Below are 12,883 nucleotides of genomic sequence, written 5' to 3'. Positions count from 1 at the left end.
ATGGGATTCTTAGCCTTCGTAGGATAATGATATTTCTTCGAATTATAGTAAAATTGCTTGCTCTTACAGGCATTACTCGTTTAATGTGCTATATAGGTCACATAGTCGCACCAATATTCAGCCGTTTCATAGACATCTCGTTTTTAATACAAACGTAGAAACTACACCCCTGAGCCTATCGCTGTTACTTCCTCGGCGAGAACGCTTATTACAGAAAATTTAGACTAAACGAAGGTTCCACCGAGATTCGAACTCGGATCGCTGGATTCAGAGTCCAGAGTGCTAACCGTTACACCATGGAACCAGACAGGAGAATGGGACTCGTAAATACACTTAGCAGTGTTCTGACGTACTTCAGACACTTCCTACTTGCATTTTTTAACATAATTGACACGATCGAGCATTATAAAACTTAATCTGGGCAATGTTTGCACTTGCAGCCGATGACTGCATTTCCTGTGCGTCTATATGGCAGCGCTGAGTAGCAGTGTGTGGAAACGAAAGACAGGACGGACGTAAAGCAATCAGTACGAATAAGAAAGTATGCAGGGGCCTCTGGTAGCTCAGTTGGTAGAGCGGTGGACTGTAGTGGAAGATTCACAGTTATCCATAGGTCGCTGGTTCAAATCCGGCCCAGAGGACTGTTTTTCTAATCTCAGGAGCAAAGAGGCTCCAGAGCATGCCCACTCGGTCAGAACCTCCCTATGTTTTAAACCTATTTTAAAGGAAATTCATTTGCTCAGCTTCTAGTAGCTAGTTGATAATCATGGGATTCTTAGCCTTCGTAGGATAATGATATTTCTTCGAATTATAGTAAAATTGCTTGCTCTTACAGGCATTACTCGTTTAATGTGCTATATAGGTCACATAGTCGCACCAATATTCAGCCGTTTCATAGACATCTCGTTTTTAATACAAACGTAGAAACTACACCCCTGAGCCTATCGCTGTTACTTCCTCGGCGAGAAACGCTTATTACAGAAAATTTAGACTAAACGAAGGTTCCACCGAGATTCGAACTCGGATCGCTGGATTCAGAGTCCAGAGTGCTAACCGTTACACCATGGAACCAGACAGGAGAATGGGACTCGTAAATACACTTAGCAGTGTTCTGACGTACTTCAGACACTTCCTACTTGCATTTTTTAACATAATTGACACGATCGAGCATTATAAAACTTAATCTGGGCAATGTTTGCACTTGCAGCCGATGACTGCATTTCCTGTGCGTCTATATGGCAGCGCTGAGTAGCAGTGTGTGGAAACGAAAGACAGGGACGGACGTAAAGCAATCAGTACGAATAAGAAAGTATGCAGGGCCTCTGGTAGCTCAGTTGGTAGAGCGGTGGACTGTAGTGGAAGATTCACAGTTATCCATAGGTCGCTGGTTCAAATCCGGCCCAGAGGACTGTTTTTCTAATCTCAGGAGCAAAGAGGCTCCAGAGCATGCCCACTCGGTCAGAACCTACCTATGTTTTAAACCTATTTTAAAGGAAATTCATTTGCTCAGCTTCTAGTAGCTAGTTGATAATCATGGGATTCTTAGCCTTCGTAGGATAATGATATTTCTTCGAATTATAGTAAAATTGCTTGCTCTTACAGGCATTACTCGTTTAATGTGCTATATAGGTCACATAGTCGCACCAATATTCAGCCGTTTCATAGACATCTCGTTTTTAATACAAACGTAGAAACTACACCCCTGAGCCTATCGCTGTTACTTCCTCGGCGAGAAACGCTTATTACAGAAAATTTAGACTAAACGAAGGTTCACCGAGATTCGAACTCGGATCGCTGGATTCAGAGTCCAGAGTGCTAACCGTTACACCATGGAACCAGACAGGAGAATGGGACTCGTAAATACACTTAGCAGTGTTCTGACGTACTTCAGACACTTCCTACTTGCATTTTTTAACATAATTGACACGATCGAGCATTATAAAACTTAATCTGGGCAATGTTTGCACTTGCAGCCGATGACTGCATTTCCTGTGCGTCTATATGGCAGCGCTGAGTAGCAGTGTGTGGAAACGAAAGACAGGGACGGACGTAAAGCAATCAGTACGAATAAGAAAGTATGCAGGGCCTCTGGTAGCTCAGTTGGTAGAGCGGTGGACTGTAGTGGAAGATTCACAGTTATCCATAGGTCGCTGGTTCAAATCCGGCCCAGAGGACTGTTTTTCTAATCTCAGGAGCAAAGAGGCTCCAGAGCATGCCCACTCGGTCAGAACCTCCCTATGTTTTAAACCTATTTTAAAGGAAATTCATTTGCTCAGCTTCTAGTAGCTAGTTGATAATCATGGGATTCTTAGCCTTCGTAGGATAATGATATTTCTTCGAATTATAGTAAAATTGCTTGCTCTTACAGGCATTACTCGTTTAATGTGCTATATAGGTCACATAGTCGCACCAATATTCAGCCGTTTCATAGACATCTCGTTTTTAATACAAACGTAGAAACTACACCCCTGAGCCTATCGCTGTTACTTCCTCGGCGAGAAACGCTTATTACAGAAAATTTAGACTAAACGAAGGTTCCACCGAGATTCGAACTCGGATCGCTGGATTCAGAGTCCAGAGTGCTAACCGTTACACCATGGAACCAGACAGGAGAATGGGACTCGTAAATACACTTAGCAGTGTTCTGACGTACTTCAGACACTTCCTACTTGCATTTTTTAACATAATTGACACGATCGAGCATTATAAAACTTAATCTGGGCAATGTTTGCACTTGCAGCCGATGACTGCATTTCCTGTGCGTCTATATGGCAGCGCTGAGTAGCAGTGTGTGGAAACGAAAGACAGGGACGGACGTAAAGCAATCAGTACGAATAAGAAAGTATGCAGGGCCTCTGGTAGCCTCAGTTGGTAGAGCGGTGGACTGTAGTGGAAGATTCACAGTTATCCATAGGTCGCTGGTTCAAATCCGGCCCAGAGGACTGTTTTTCTAATCTCAGGAGCAAAGAGGCTCCAGAGCATGCCCACTCGGTCAGAACCTCCCTATGTTTTAAACCTATTTTAAAGGAAATTCATTTGCTCAGCTTCTAGTAGCTAGTTGATAATCATGGGATTCTTAGCCTTCGTAGGATAATGATATTTCTTCGAATTATAGTAAAATTGCTTGCTCTTACAGGCATTACTCGTTTAATGTGCTATATAGGTCACATAGTCGCACCAATATTCAGCCGTTTCATAGACATCTCGTTTTTAATACAAACGTAGAAACTACACCCCTGAGCCTATCGCTGTTACTTCCTCGGCGAGAAACGCTTATTACAGAAAATTTAGACTAAACGAAGGTTCCACCGAGATTCGAACTCGGATCGCTGGATTCAGAGTCCAGAGTGCTAACCGTTACACCATTTTTTTTTTTTTTTTTTTTTTATTTTTTTTATTGTATTTTACTAAAACATACATTTCAAGTATTCAACAGTACAATTAATGATTAAACCATTTGCAACATCAAAAAAAGAACCATGTTTTAAACTATTTATATGCTAAATATGTCTAATACAGTAATAATGGTAAAACAAACTTTAAAAGTGGTTACAGTATAACTTTGCTCAAGATAACTGAGATTATTCTAGGTGCAAACTATTGTCACTCAATCAGTGGGTTTGTCTTTAAAGTTGAATTCACTGTTTAATTTGTAAACTGTCCACTGAATAAAAAATAATAGCATATTTAATACCAGTTTTCTTGACTATGAACCAGTTTAAATACAATCCAATTAAACACATACAATAACACAAAAAAAAAAACAAAAAATACAAAAAAAAACGAAAAAGTTCCGGAAGCAAGGTTAAAGTAAATAATAATAAGGAACCAAGTGACTTATTTTTCTTCTGTTCGTTCTCGTTCAAGGTGTTGTAATGGTTTCACATATTTAACCAACTCCCATTCTTTCAAAATGATCTTCAGCATGTTGCCATAGTGCTTCTTGTGGTTGCGATACGTGCTGATTTTTGCATATTCACACTTCATGTAAACGCGGAATTCTATCTCGTTGTCCGACCCAAGTGTGTGGATGACATAACTAACATATTTTCCCATTAACCAGCTAATGGCGTTGGTTTTAATTTCGGAAAGTATGTCATGTCCGGTCTCAGGAGGAGCGACGGCGTTATATATTGCGTAGAGGATCTGGTGAGAAAGGCGATTTGTTGCCTGATCCAATTCCAGTTATGCACATTGCCACCACAGGTGAATCTGTGGCTGAGTGTATCCACCAGATTGCATTTTCCACAAAGGTGTGTCTGGTTTAAACCGATCCCATATAGTCTCTCGTTGGTGCTGATGACATTATTAACTGTTTTGTACCATGCGGAAATAGCGTCTGTAGATAGCCCGGCATAGTTGATGTTCCGCCATACAGCTTTCCAGTCACAATTTGGGAATTTCGTTTCAATTTTGTTTCTACCCTCATTTAACTTCCTTTCAAGTATGATGTCGCGCGCTGTGATACGTGTGTTGCTTCTGATTTCGTCACTAAGATAACTTGCTTCGAGGAAAAAGTTCCTCACATACTGCAGACGGGCATTAATCCTTCGCACATCAATCGGTGCTTGCAGGCTATGGGGTGTCACAGCCTCAAAGAGCTTTGCGGTTATACATTGTGGAAGTTCTCTGAGTATATGGAAAGTCCGTTTGAGGAACAGAGCAGACGCTTTATTGCGAATATCCACCAAACCGAGGCCCCCGTTTCTGACATCCAGTATAACCGTAGTCGCACCAACCCTGAATATGTCTCCTCTCCATAAATAATTGGTAACAGTGGACATGATCCCTTTCGCTACTAGTTTAGGGATTGGAAATACCTGCGCAGTGAAATACGCTTTAGACAAAACGCAGGAGTTGATGAATCTGACTTTTTGCACCAGGTCCATAGTTCGATGGATGTTCTCCATTACAGCACCATGAACTTTCCTCCTAGTTTCCGTCAGTTAAAAGCAGCCATCCGCATCGGACATGCCATTAAGGTGATTCCCAAAGTTTTATGTTTGTTGTCTTGTTTTGCCCATGCAGTCGAAGGTGATCTAGGCCTCGTAGATTCAATATTTGACTTTTGTTTTCATTTGCTGTCGCTCCCCGACGCTAGACAATATCTTTGGATTTCTCTTTCCAGTGTAACTGTCTCCTCCTTATTCCTTATTACAACGCCCACGTCATCAGCATAAGCTCGTATGACAGTTTTCTCACCACTCAATGTTATGCCTGTTAATCTTGCGTGGACAGTGCGGAGGAAGGGCTCTAAAGATACTGAAAATAAAAACATTGATAAGGGACTGCCCTGTGGAACCCCTCGCCTTATCTGTATGGGTTTAGATGTTTGGCCATTGATTGCTATTTTCGCATTTACACCTGTTGCAATATTCCTTAGCATGTTCACAATCTGGGGGTGGAAATCCATTTTTGACAGCGTCGCAAAGAGGTATCTATGACTAACGCGGTCAAAAGCTTTGTTGAAATCTATAAAGATTAAAGCACATTTTATACTTGTCACTGAGGTAATTGCAATGACGTCTCTGTATGCAGATAGACTTTCGAATATCGTTCTGGTCGGAGAGCAAGATTGGTGATGACTCAATATTTTGTTGGAAAAGGCAGAGAGTCTTTTGTTGATAATACGCGAAATTATTTTGTAATCAGAATTTAGTAGCGAAAGAGGCCGAAAATTGTTTAAGTTGGTTTTGCCTTTAGTCTTAGGAATCAGTACTATTTTACTTTCCTTAAACTCTGCAGGGACCGTTTTTCCGTTCAGGACCTCATTTGCCATGGAAGTGATCTTATCCCCAATTATAGACCAGTAGCGGGCATAAAACTCCACAGGGAGGCCATCAAGTCCCGGAGATTTTTTGAGAGGTGAGTTACGCACTGCCTCATGCACTTCATCTTTAGTAATAGGTGACAGGATGTCAGCGTTGTCTGTTCCCGACAATTGTGGACCTAAAATAGTGAGAAAATCCGCGAGAGCTGCATCTTCCACTGTGGTAGGGGCATATAAGGTTTCATAGTACCTGTGGACTTCGTCCAGTATTTCTTTCTGGCATGTGAGCTTTGTACCAGTATGCGTCTGGACTTCATCAATAAAAGTTTGACGTCTATTTTTAGCATGCCGCACCAAGTGATACAGAGAAGCTGTTTCATCTGCTATGACTGATGTGGCTTTCGATTTAATTTTTAGTCCCTCCATCTGTTGCCGTTTAATGCTTAATAACTTGGCTTTTATTTTTTTGATATCATTCAGACGAATTACGTCATCATGTGCCTGTTTATATAAGTCTCTTAAAACCTTATAATAAAACTCCATTGTATTCCTCAACTCCCTGTGCCTCGCTGCACTATACTGCATGACAACTTTCCGCAGCCTTGGTTTAGCCCTCCTTGTCCACCAGTCAATGACTGTTGGGTGCTTGTCTACTGTGCGGAGGCACATAGTCCACGCAAACCTTACTTCCTGTTCCAGTTCTTCGTCAGTTAAAACAGAGATATTTAAGTTCCATTGGCCTCTGAATCGACGGGTTGGCTGTACACTTAGATTAAAGCAAGTTAAAAGTGTACTGTGATCGCTAAAATACACTGGAATAGTCTCAACGTTTAATAAATAATTTTGCAAATTTGATGACACGTAAATTCTATCTAGTCTGCTGCGAGAGTGGCTGGTTATATACGTGAACCCGACTGACGTCGGGTGCTGAAGTTCCCACACATCCTTAAGGTGTAGATCACTTACTAACTTTTTTAACTGTGGCGAGTAGTTGAAGTTGGGTTGTTGATCTTTCTGGTTTAAAACACAGTTAAAGTCTCCACCTAGTATAAGAGAACACGGATTTTTCCTCAATAAATAAATCAGTTCATCTTGAAAAAACTTCGCACGATCCAATTTGTGGGAAGTTCCTGATGGGGCGTAAAGGTTAATCACTGTCACATCGAAAATTTTTATGCCTATTGCTCTTCCTGATTCTAGTCGTTCGATTTCAGTCACCGGAATGCCTTCCCTTATAAGAATGGCTGTACCGATATTGGCTTCCGTAGAAACATTAACAATTTCAAAAAAGCCTGGGATCCGAAATTCCGCTATCGCAACTTCTTGTAGCAACGCGATATCTGTTCCGGACTGGTACAAGAATTCTTTTAGTGCTGCCAATTTCAAGGGTGACTGTATTTTATTAATGTTAATAGTAGTAATGCTATAAGCCTGCAGCACAGACATACCGGAAGAAGCTATTTGAGATGAGGTTAGGTATGATTATAGCAGCAAACGTGCTTCCCTACAAGGCACGATCTTTACAAGCTGTGTGCCCATTACATGTACTAACTGCCTACAAAAATTTGCATTGCTTTTAAACAAATAGCTTGAGAAGAAAAGTATCCTGAAATCCTGACAACGCATTGCTATAAGTCACTGTGGCCATTCTCTTTCTCCTCGTCAGTGTTGGCCCTGATGACTTCATATTTGATATTCTTTTTCTTTATGTCTTTCTTCTCTGGTGTGACTTTCGCTTGATGACGCGTGACAGCAAGACCCGGTGTCTGTCGCAGCCGCCGGCGGTGGCTAAATGGGGCAACGGCCGTGGCTTGCGAGTCGTCAATGTTTGGCTCCGGCGTGGTGTCTGTTGTGTTGTTTTGCTGGCGAGGCGGTGATGCTTGTGTATTTCCTCCTTCGGCGCGGCTTTGCGCTTCGGAGTCAGCAGGTTCTTTACCTGGTACTTCCTCGTACGGTTTGCACTGTATGGGTTGTGCACTTGATGCGGTTATTTCAGCCGTGACCTCAGGCTCAGGGTCACATTTCCGTGAAAAATCACTATCCGCTGCGTCACTATCTGTTCGTGGCGGTGTAAGTCCTTGTGCGGAAGTGGGAGCCACATCGACCGTCATTCCATCTCCTTTTTCCACTTCTAACAGATCTTCAGGACTGGGCTTCGGCCTCCTGGCAACGGGTGTTTCACAGGAAGAGTCCTCATCAACATTTCTTTCAGTGTCCTCTAGAGGACGCTTTTTTGTGGGAATCTCGCTGTCACGGGACGGAATTTCAGCAGTTAATGCAGGTTTTAAAGACGGAAAGTCATTAACATTAAGTGCAACATTTTCAGAGGTAGTAACAGGATCCACGACCGCCGCCGGCTCTGTTGTATTACTGGCTGGCAACAAATCGTTGAGTGTCAATTTCCGGCGTTGCGTAAGGTTATTTGTTAGCACAAATACACGGCGAGGGCAGTCCTGACGGAGGTGACCAGACTCGTTACATACATGACATGTAGGGGTTTGCCCTGAGTACATAACATGCGCCTTGTGCCCGTCAACAAAGATGTGGGAGGGAATGTTTGCTTTCACTTCCATCTCCACGGAGCGAATGCCGTTAAAGCACTGCAGCTTGAAATGCGAAGCCCACCTTTCGTTGACTATTTGCCTGACAACCCCATACTTTGATAGGACGTCTTTAATTTTCGAATTGTCTACTTCTATGGGAATATTCAAAACCCTAACATTCCTAATTACAGACTCGGAATTCCGGAGTTTGACAGTACTTTTAGTACCATCACGGTGTATAAATTCCGTTTCATAACCAAATTTTGCCAGAAAGCGGTCTACACTCGCGGAATCGTTAAACTTTACAAAAATGCAGTATTCATCAGAGTCCAGCTGCATGGTATGAACAGATTCAGAATGAAGGCCAATTACCTCGGTAATCCAGTCGTGTATTTCAAGTGCAGAGGGCTGTACTCGACGGGTGTACTTGTCGAAGGTGAAAATCACGGTGTTTTTTCTCACGGAGTTTGCCATGGTGTTCTGCAGCGAAGAAATCTCGGACAACGCCGAAATCCCAACGGCACTTCGTAGAAAGATGACACGAAAGAAGACCAAATGCGCAATTGATATCGCTTAATTCACGTGCAAAACGTCACAAAACACGAAAACACTGGCGTAAACACTGTACGTTCACGGGGCAAACTTGAGGAGCGTGCGACCGCTGCGGCAGCTAACGCCAGACTGGGGAGAATGGGACTCGTAAATACACTTAGCAGTGTTCTGACGTACTTCAGACACTTCCTACTTGCATTTTTTAACATAATTGACACGATCGAGCATTATAAAACTTAATCTGGGCAATGTTTGCACTTGCAGCCGATGACTGCATTTCCTGTGCGTCTATATGGCAGCGCTGAGTAGCAGTGTGTGGAAACGAAAGACAGGGACGGACGTAAAGCAATCAGTACGAATAAGAAAGTATGCAGGGCCTCTGGTAGCTCAGTTGGTAGAGCGGTGGACTGTAGTGGAAGATTCACAGTTATCCATAGGTCGCTGGTTCAAATCCGGCCCAGAGGACTGTTTTTCTAATCTCAGGAGCAAAGAGGCTCCAGAGCATGCCCACTCGGTCAGAACCTCCCTATGTTTTAAACCTATTTTAAAGGAAATTCATTTGCTCAGCTTCTAGTAGCTAGTTGATAATCATGGGATTCTTAGCCTTCGTAGGATAATGATATTTCTTCGAATTATAGTAAAATTGCTTGCTCTTACAGGCATTACTCGTTTAATGTGCTATATAGGTCACATAGTCGCACCAATATTCAGCCGTTTCATAGACATCTCGTTTTTAATACAAACGTAGAAACTACACCCCTGAGCCTATCGCTGTTACTTCCTCGGCGAGAAACGCTTATTACAGAAAATTTAGACTAAACGAAGGTTCCACCGAGATTCGAACTCGGATCGCTGGATTCAGAGTCCAGAGTGCTAACCGTTACACCATGGAACCAGACAGGAGAATGGGACTCGTAAATACACTTAGCAGTGTTCTGACGTACTTCAGACACTTCCTACTTGCATTTTTTAACATAATTGACACGATCGAGCATTATAAAACTTAATCTGGGCAATGTTTGCACTTGCAGCCGATGACTGCATTTCCTGTGCGTCTATATGGCAGCGCTGAGTAGCAGTGTGTGGAAACGAAAGACAGGGACGGACGTAAAGCAATCAGTACGAATAAGAAAGTATGCAGGGCCTCTGGTAGCTCAGTTGGTAGAGCGGTGGACTGTAGTGGAAGATTCACAGTTATCCATAGGTCGCTGGTTCAAATCCGGCCCAGAGGACTGTTTTTCTAATCTCAGGAGCAAAGAGGCTCCAGAGCATGCCCACTCGGTCAGAACCTCCCTATGTTTTAAACCTATTTTAAAGGAAATTCATTTGCTCAGCTTCTAGTAGCTAGTTGATAATCATGGGATTCTTAGCCTTCGTAGGATAATGATATTTCTTCGAATTATAGTAAAATTGCTTGCTCTTACAGGCATTACTCGTTTAATGTGCTATATAGGTCACATAGTCGCACCAATATTCAGCCGTTTCATAGACATCTCGTTTTTAATACAAACGTAGAAACTACACCCCTGAGCCTATCGCTGTTACTTCCTCGGCGAGAAACGCTTATTACAGAAAATTTAGACTAAACGAAGGTTCCACCGAGATTCGAACTCGGATCGCTGGATTCAGAGTCCAGAGTGCTAACCGTTACACCATGGAACCAGACAGGAGAATGGGACTCGTAAATACACTTAGCAGTGTTCTGACGTACTTCAGACACTTCCTACTTGCATTTTTTAACATAATTGACACGATCGAGCATTATAAAACTTAATCTGGGCAATGTTTGCACTTGCAGCCGATGACTGCATTTCCTGTGCGTCTATATGGCAGCGCTGAGTAGCAGTGTGTGGAAACGAAAGACAGGGACGGACGTAAAGCAATCAGTACGAATAAGAAAGTATGCAGGGCCTCTGGTAGCTCAGTTGGTAGAGCGGTGGACTGTAGTGGAAGATTCACAGTTATCCATAGGTCGCTGGTTCAAATCCGGCCCAGAGGACTGTTTTTCTAATCTCAGGAGCAAAGAGGCTCCAGAGCATGCCCACTCGGTCAGAACCTCCCTATGTTTTAAACCTATTTTAAAGGAAAGCTCAGCTTCTAGTAGCTAGTTGATAATCATGGGATTCTTAGCCTTCGTAGGATAATGATATTTCTTCGAATTATAGTAAAATTGCTTGCTCTTACAGGCATTACTCGTTTAATGTGCTATATAGGTCACATAGTCGCACCAATATTCAGCCGTTTCATAGACATCTCGTTTTTAATACAAACGTAGAAACTACACCCCTGAGCCTATCGCTGTTACTTCCTCGGCGAGAAACGCTTATTACAGAAAATTTAGACTAAACGAAGGTTCCACCGAGATTCGAACTCGGATCGCTGGATTCAGAGTCCAGAGTGCTAACCGTTACACCATGGAACCAGACAGGAGAATGGGACTCGTAAATACACTTAGCAGTGTTCTGACGTACTTCAGACACTTCCTACTTGCATTTTTTAACATAATTGACACGATCGAGCATTATAAAACTTAATCTGGGCAATGTTTGCACTTGCAGCCGATGACTGCATTTCCTGTGCGTCTATATGGCAGCGCTGAGTAGCAGTGTGTGGAAACGAAAGACAGGGACGGACGTAAAGCAATCAGTACGAATAAGAAAGTATGCAGGGCCTCTGGTAGCTCAGTTGGTAGAGCGGTGGACTGTAGTGGAAGATTCACAGTTATCCATAGGTCGCTGGTTCAAATCCGGCCCAGAGGACTGTTTTTCTAATCTCAGGAGCAAAGAGGCTCCAGAGCATGCCCACTCGGTCAGAACCTCCCTATGTTTTAAACCTATTTTAAAGGAAATTCATTTGCTCAGCTTCTAGTAGCTAGTTGATAATCATGGGATTCTTAGCCTTCGTAGGATAATGATATTTCTTCGAATTATAGTAAAATTGCTTGCTCTTACAGGCATTACTCGTTTAATGTGCTATATAGGTCACATAGTCGCACCAATATTCAGCCGTTTCATAGACATCTCGTTTTTAATACAAACGTAGAAACTACACCCCTGAGCCTATCGCTGTTACTTCCTCGGCGAGAAACGCTTATTACAGAAAATTTAGACTAAACGAAGGTTCCACCGAGATTCGAACTCGGATCGCTGGATTCAGAGTCCAGAGTGCTAACCGTTACACCATGGAACCAGACAGGAGAATGGGACTCGTAAATACACTTAGCAGTGTTCTGACGTACTTCAGACACTTCCTACTTGCATTTTTTAACATAATTGACACGATCGAGCATTATAAAACTTAATCTGGGCAATGTTTGCACTTGCAGCCGATGACTGCATTTCCTGTGCGTCTATATGGCAGCGCTGAGTAGCAGTGTGTGGAAACGAAAGACAGGGACGGACGTAAAGCAATCAGTACGAATAAGAAAGTATGCAGGGCCTCTGGTAGCTCAGTTGGTAGAGCGGTGGACTGTAGTGGAAGATTCACAGTTATCCATAGGTCGCTGGTTCAAATCCGGCCCAGAGGACTGTTTTTCTAATCTCAGGAGCAAAGAGGCTCCAGAGCATGCCCACTCGGTCAGAACCTCCCTATGTTTTAAACCTATTTTAAAGGAAATTCATTTGCTCAGCTTCTAGTAGCTAGTTGATAATCATGGGATTCTTAGCCTTCGTAGGATAATGATATTTCTTCGAATTATAGTAAAATTGCTTGCTCTTACAGGCATTACTCGTTTAATGTGCTATATAGGTCACATAGTCGCACCAATATTCAGCCGTTTCATAGACATCTCGTTTTTAATACAAACGTAGAAACTACACCCCTGAGCCTATCGCTGTTACTTCCTCGGCGAGAAACGCTTATTACAGAAAATTTAGACTAAACGAAGGTTCCACCGAGATTCGAACTCGGATCGCTGGATTCAGAGTCCAGAGTGCTAACCGTTACACCATGGAACCAGACAGGAGAATGGGACTCGTAAATACACTTAGCAGTGTTCTGACGTACTTCAGACACTTCC

At 42.7% G+C, this 12,883-nt stretch overlaps 17 non-coding genes across 17 annotated transcripts; 9 read left to right on the top strand and 8 right to left on the bottom strand.

The window, feature by feature from the left end:
- Nucleotides 1-232: 232 nt before the first annotated feature.
- Nucleotides 233-304, bottom strand: Trnaq-cug. The gene has a single exon. It is a non-coding gene; the product is annotated as a tRNA-Gln (tRNA).
- A 248-nt stretch (nt 305-552) lies between these two features.
- On the top strand, nt 553-641 carry Trnay-gua. Its single transcript is given in 2 exon segments — nt 553-589; nt 606-641. It is a non-coding gene; the product is annotated as a tRNA-Tyr (tRNA).
- Nucleotides 642-999: 358 nt separating this feature from the next.
- Nucleotides 1,000-1,071, bottom strand: Trnaq-cug. Its single transcript has one exon. It is a non-coding gene; the product is annotated as a tRNA-Gln (tRNA).
- A 248-nt stretch (nt 1,072-1,319) lies between these two features.
- Nucleotides 1,320-1,408, top strand: Trnay-gua. The gene is given in 2 exon segments: nt 1,320-1,356; nt 1,373-1,408. It is a non-coding gene; the product is annotated as a tRNA-Tyr (tRNA).
- Nucleotides 1,409-2,085: 677 nt separating this feature from the next.
- Trnay-gua lies at nt 2,086-2,174 on the top strand. Its single transcript is given in 2 exon segments — nt 2,086-2,122; nt 2,139-2,174. It is a non-coding gene; the product is annotated as a tRNA-Tyr (tRNA).
- A 358-nt stretch (nt 2,175-2,532) lies between these two features.
- On the bottom strand, nt 2,533-2,604 carry Trnaq-cug. Its single transcript has one exon. It is a non-coding gene; the product is annotated as a tRNA-Gln (tRNA).
- A 248-nt stretch (nt 2,605-2,852) lies between these two features.
- Nucleotides 2,853-2,942, top strand: Trnay-gua. The gene is given in 2 exon segments: nt 2,853-2,890; nt 2,907-2,942. It is a non-coding gene; the product is annotated as a tRNA-Tyr (tRNA).
- A 6,299-nt stretch (nt 2,943-9,241) lies between these two features.
- Nucleotides 9,242-9,330, top strand: Trnay-gua. Its single transcript is given in 2 exon segments — nt 9,242-9,278; nt 9,295-9,330. It is a non-coding gene; the product is annotated as a tRNA-Tyr (tRNA).
- A 358-nt stretch (nt 9,331-9,688) lies between these two features.
- Nucleotides 9,689-9,760, bottom strand: Trnaq-cug. Its single transcript has one exon. It is a non-coding gene; the product is annotated as a tRNA-Gln (tRNA).
- A 248-nt stretch (nt 9,761-10,008) lies between these two features.
- Nucleotides 10,009-10,097, top strand: Trnay-gua. The gene is given in 2 exon segments: nt 10,009-10,045; nt 10,062-10,097. It is a non-coding gene; the product is annotated as a tRNA-Tyr (tRNA).
- Nucleotides 10,098-10,455: 358 nt separating this feature from the next.
- Nucleotides 10,456-10,527, bottom strand: Trnaq-cug. The gene has a single exon. It is a non-coding gene; the product is annotated as a tRNA-Gln (tRNA).
- A 248-nt stretch (nt 10,528-10,775) lies between these two features.
- On the top strand, nt 10,776-10,864 carry Trnay-gua. Its single transcript is given in 2 exon segments — nt 10,776-10,812; nt 10,829-10,864. It is a non-coding gene; the product is annotated as a tRNA-Tyr (tRNA).
- A 351-nt stretch (nt 10,865-11,215) lies between these two features.
- Trnaq-cug lies at nt 11,216-11,287 on the bottom strand. The gene has a single exon. It is a non-coding gene; the product is annotated as a tRNA-Gln (tRNA).
- A 248-nt stretch (nt 11,288-11,535) lies between these two features.
- Trnay-gua lies at nt 11,536-11,624 on the top strand. Its single transcript is given in 2 exon segments — nt 11,536-11,572; nt 11,589-11,624. It is a non-coding gene; the product is annotated as a tRNA-Tyr (tRNA).
- A 358-nt stretch (nt 11,625-11,982) lies between these two features.
- Nucleotides 11,983-12,054, bottom strand: Trnaq-cug. The gene has a single exon. It is a non-coding gene; the product is annotated as a tRNA-Gln (tRNA).
- A 248-nt stretch (nt 12,055-12,302) lies between these two features.
- On the top strand, nt 12,303-12,391 carry Trnay-gua. Its single transcript is given in 2 exon segments — nt 12,303-12,339; nt 12,356-12,391. It is a non-coding gene; the product is annotated as a tRNA-Tyr (tRNA).
- Nucleotides 12,392-12,749: 358 nt separating this feature from the next.
- On the bottom strand, nt 12,750-12,821 carry Trnaq-cug. Its single transcript has one exon. It is a non-coding gene; the product is annotated as a tRNA-Gln (tRNA).
- Between the last annotated feature and the right edge of the window lie 62 nt (nt 12,822-12,883).

This window comes from Schistocerca piceifrons, unplaced genomic scaffold (genome assembly GCF_021461385.2).
Source record: "Schistocerca piceifrons isolate TAMUIC-IGC-003096 unplaced genomic scaffold, iqSchPice1.1 HiC_scaffold_2336, whole genome shotgun sequence".
Taxonomy (NCBI): domain Eukaryota; kingdom Metazoa; phylum Arthropoda; class Insecta; order Orthoptera; family Acrididae; genus Schistocerca; species Schistocerca piceifrons.
Note: the sequence above shows the minus strand (reverse complement) of the source record. Positions and strands in the feature narration are given on the sequence as shown.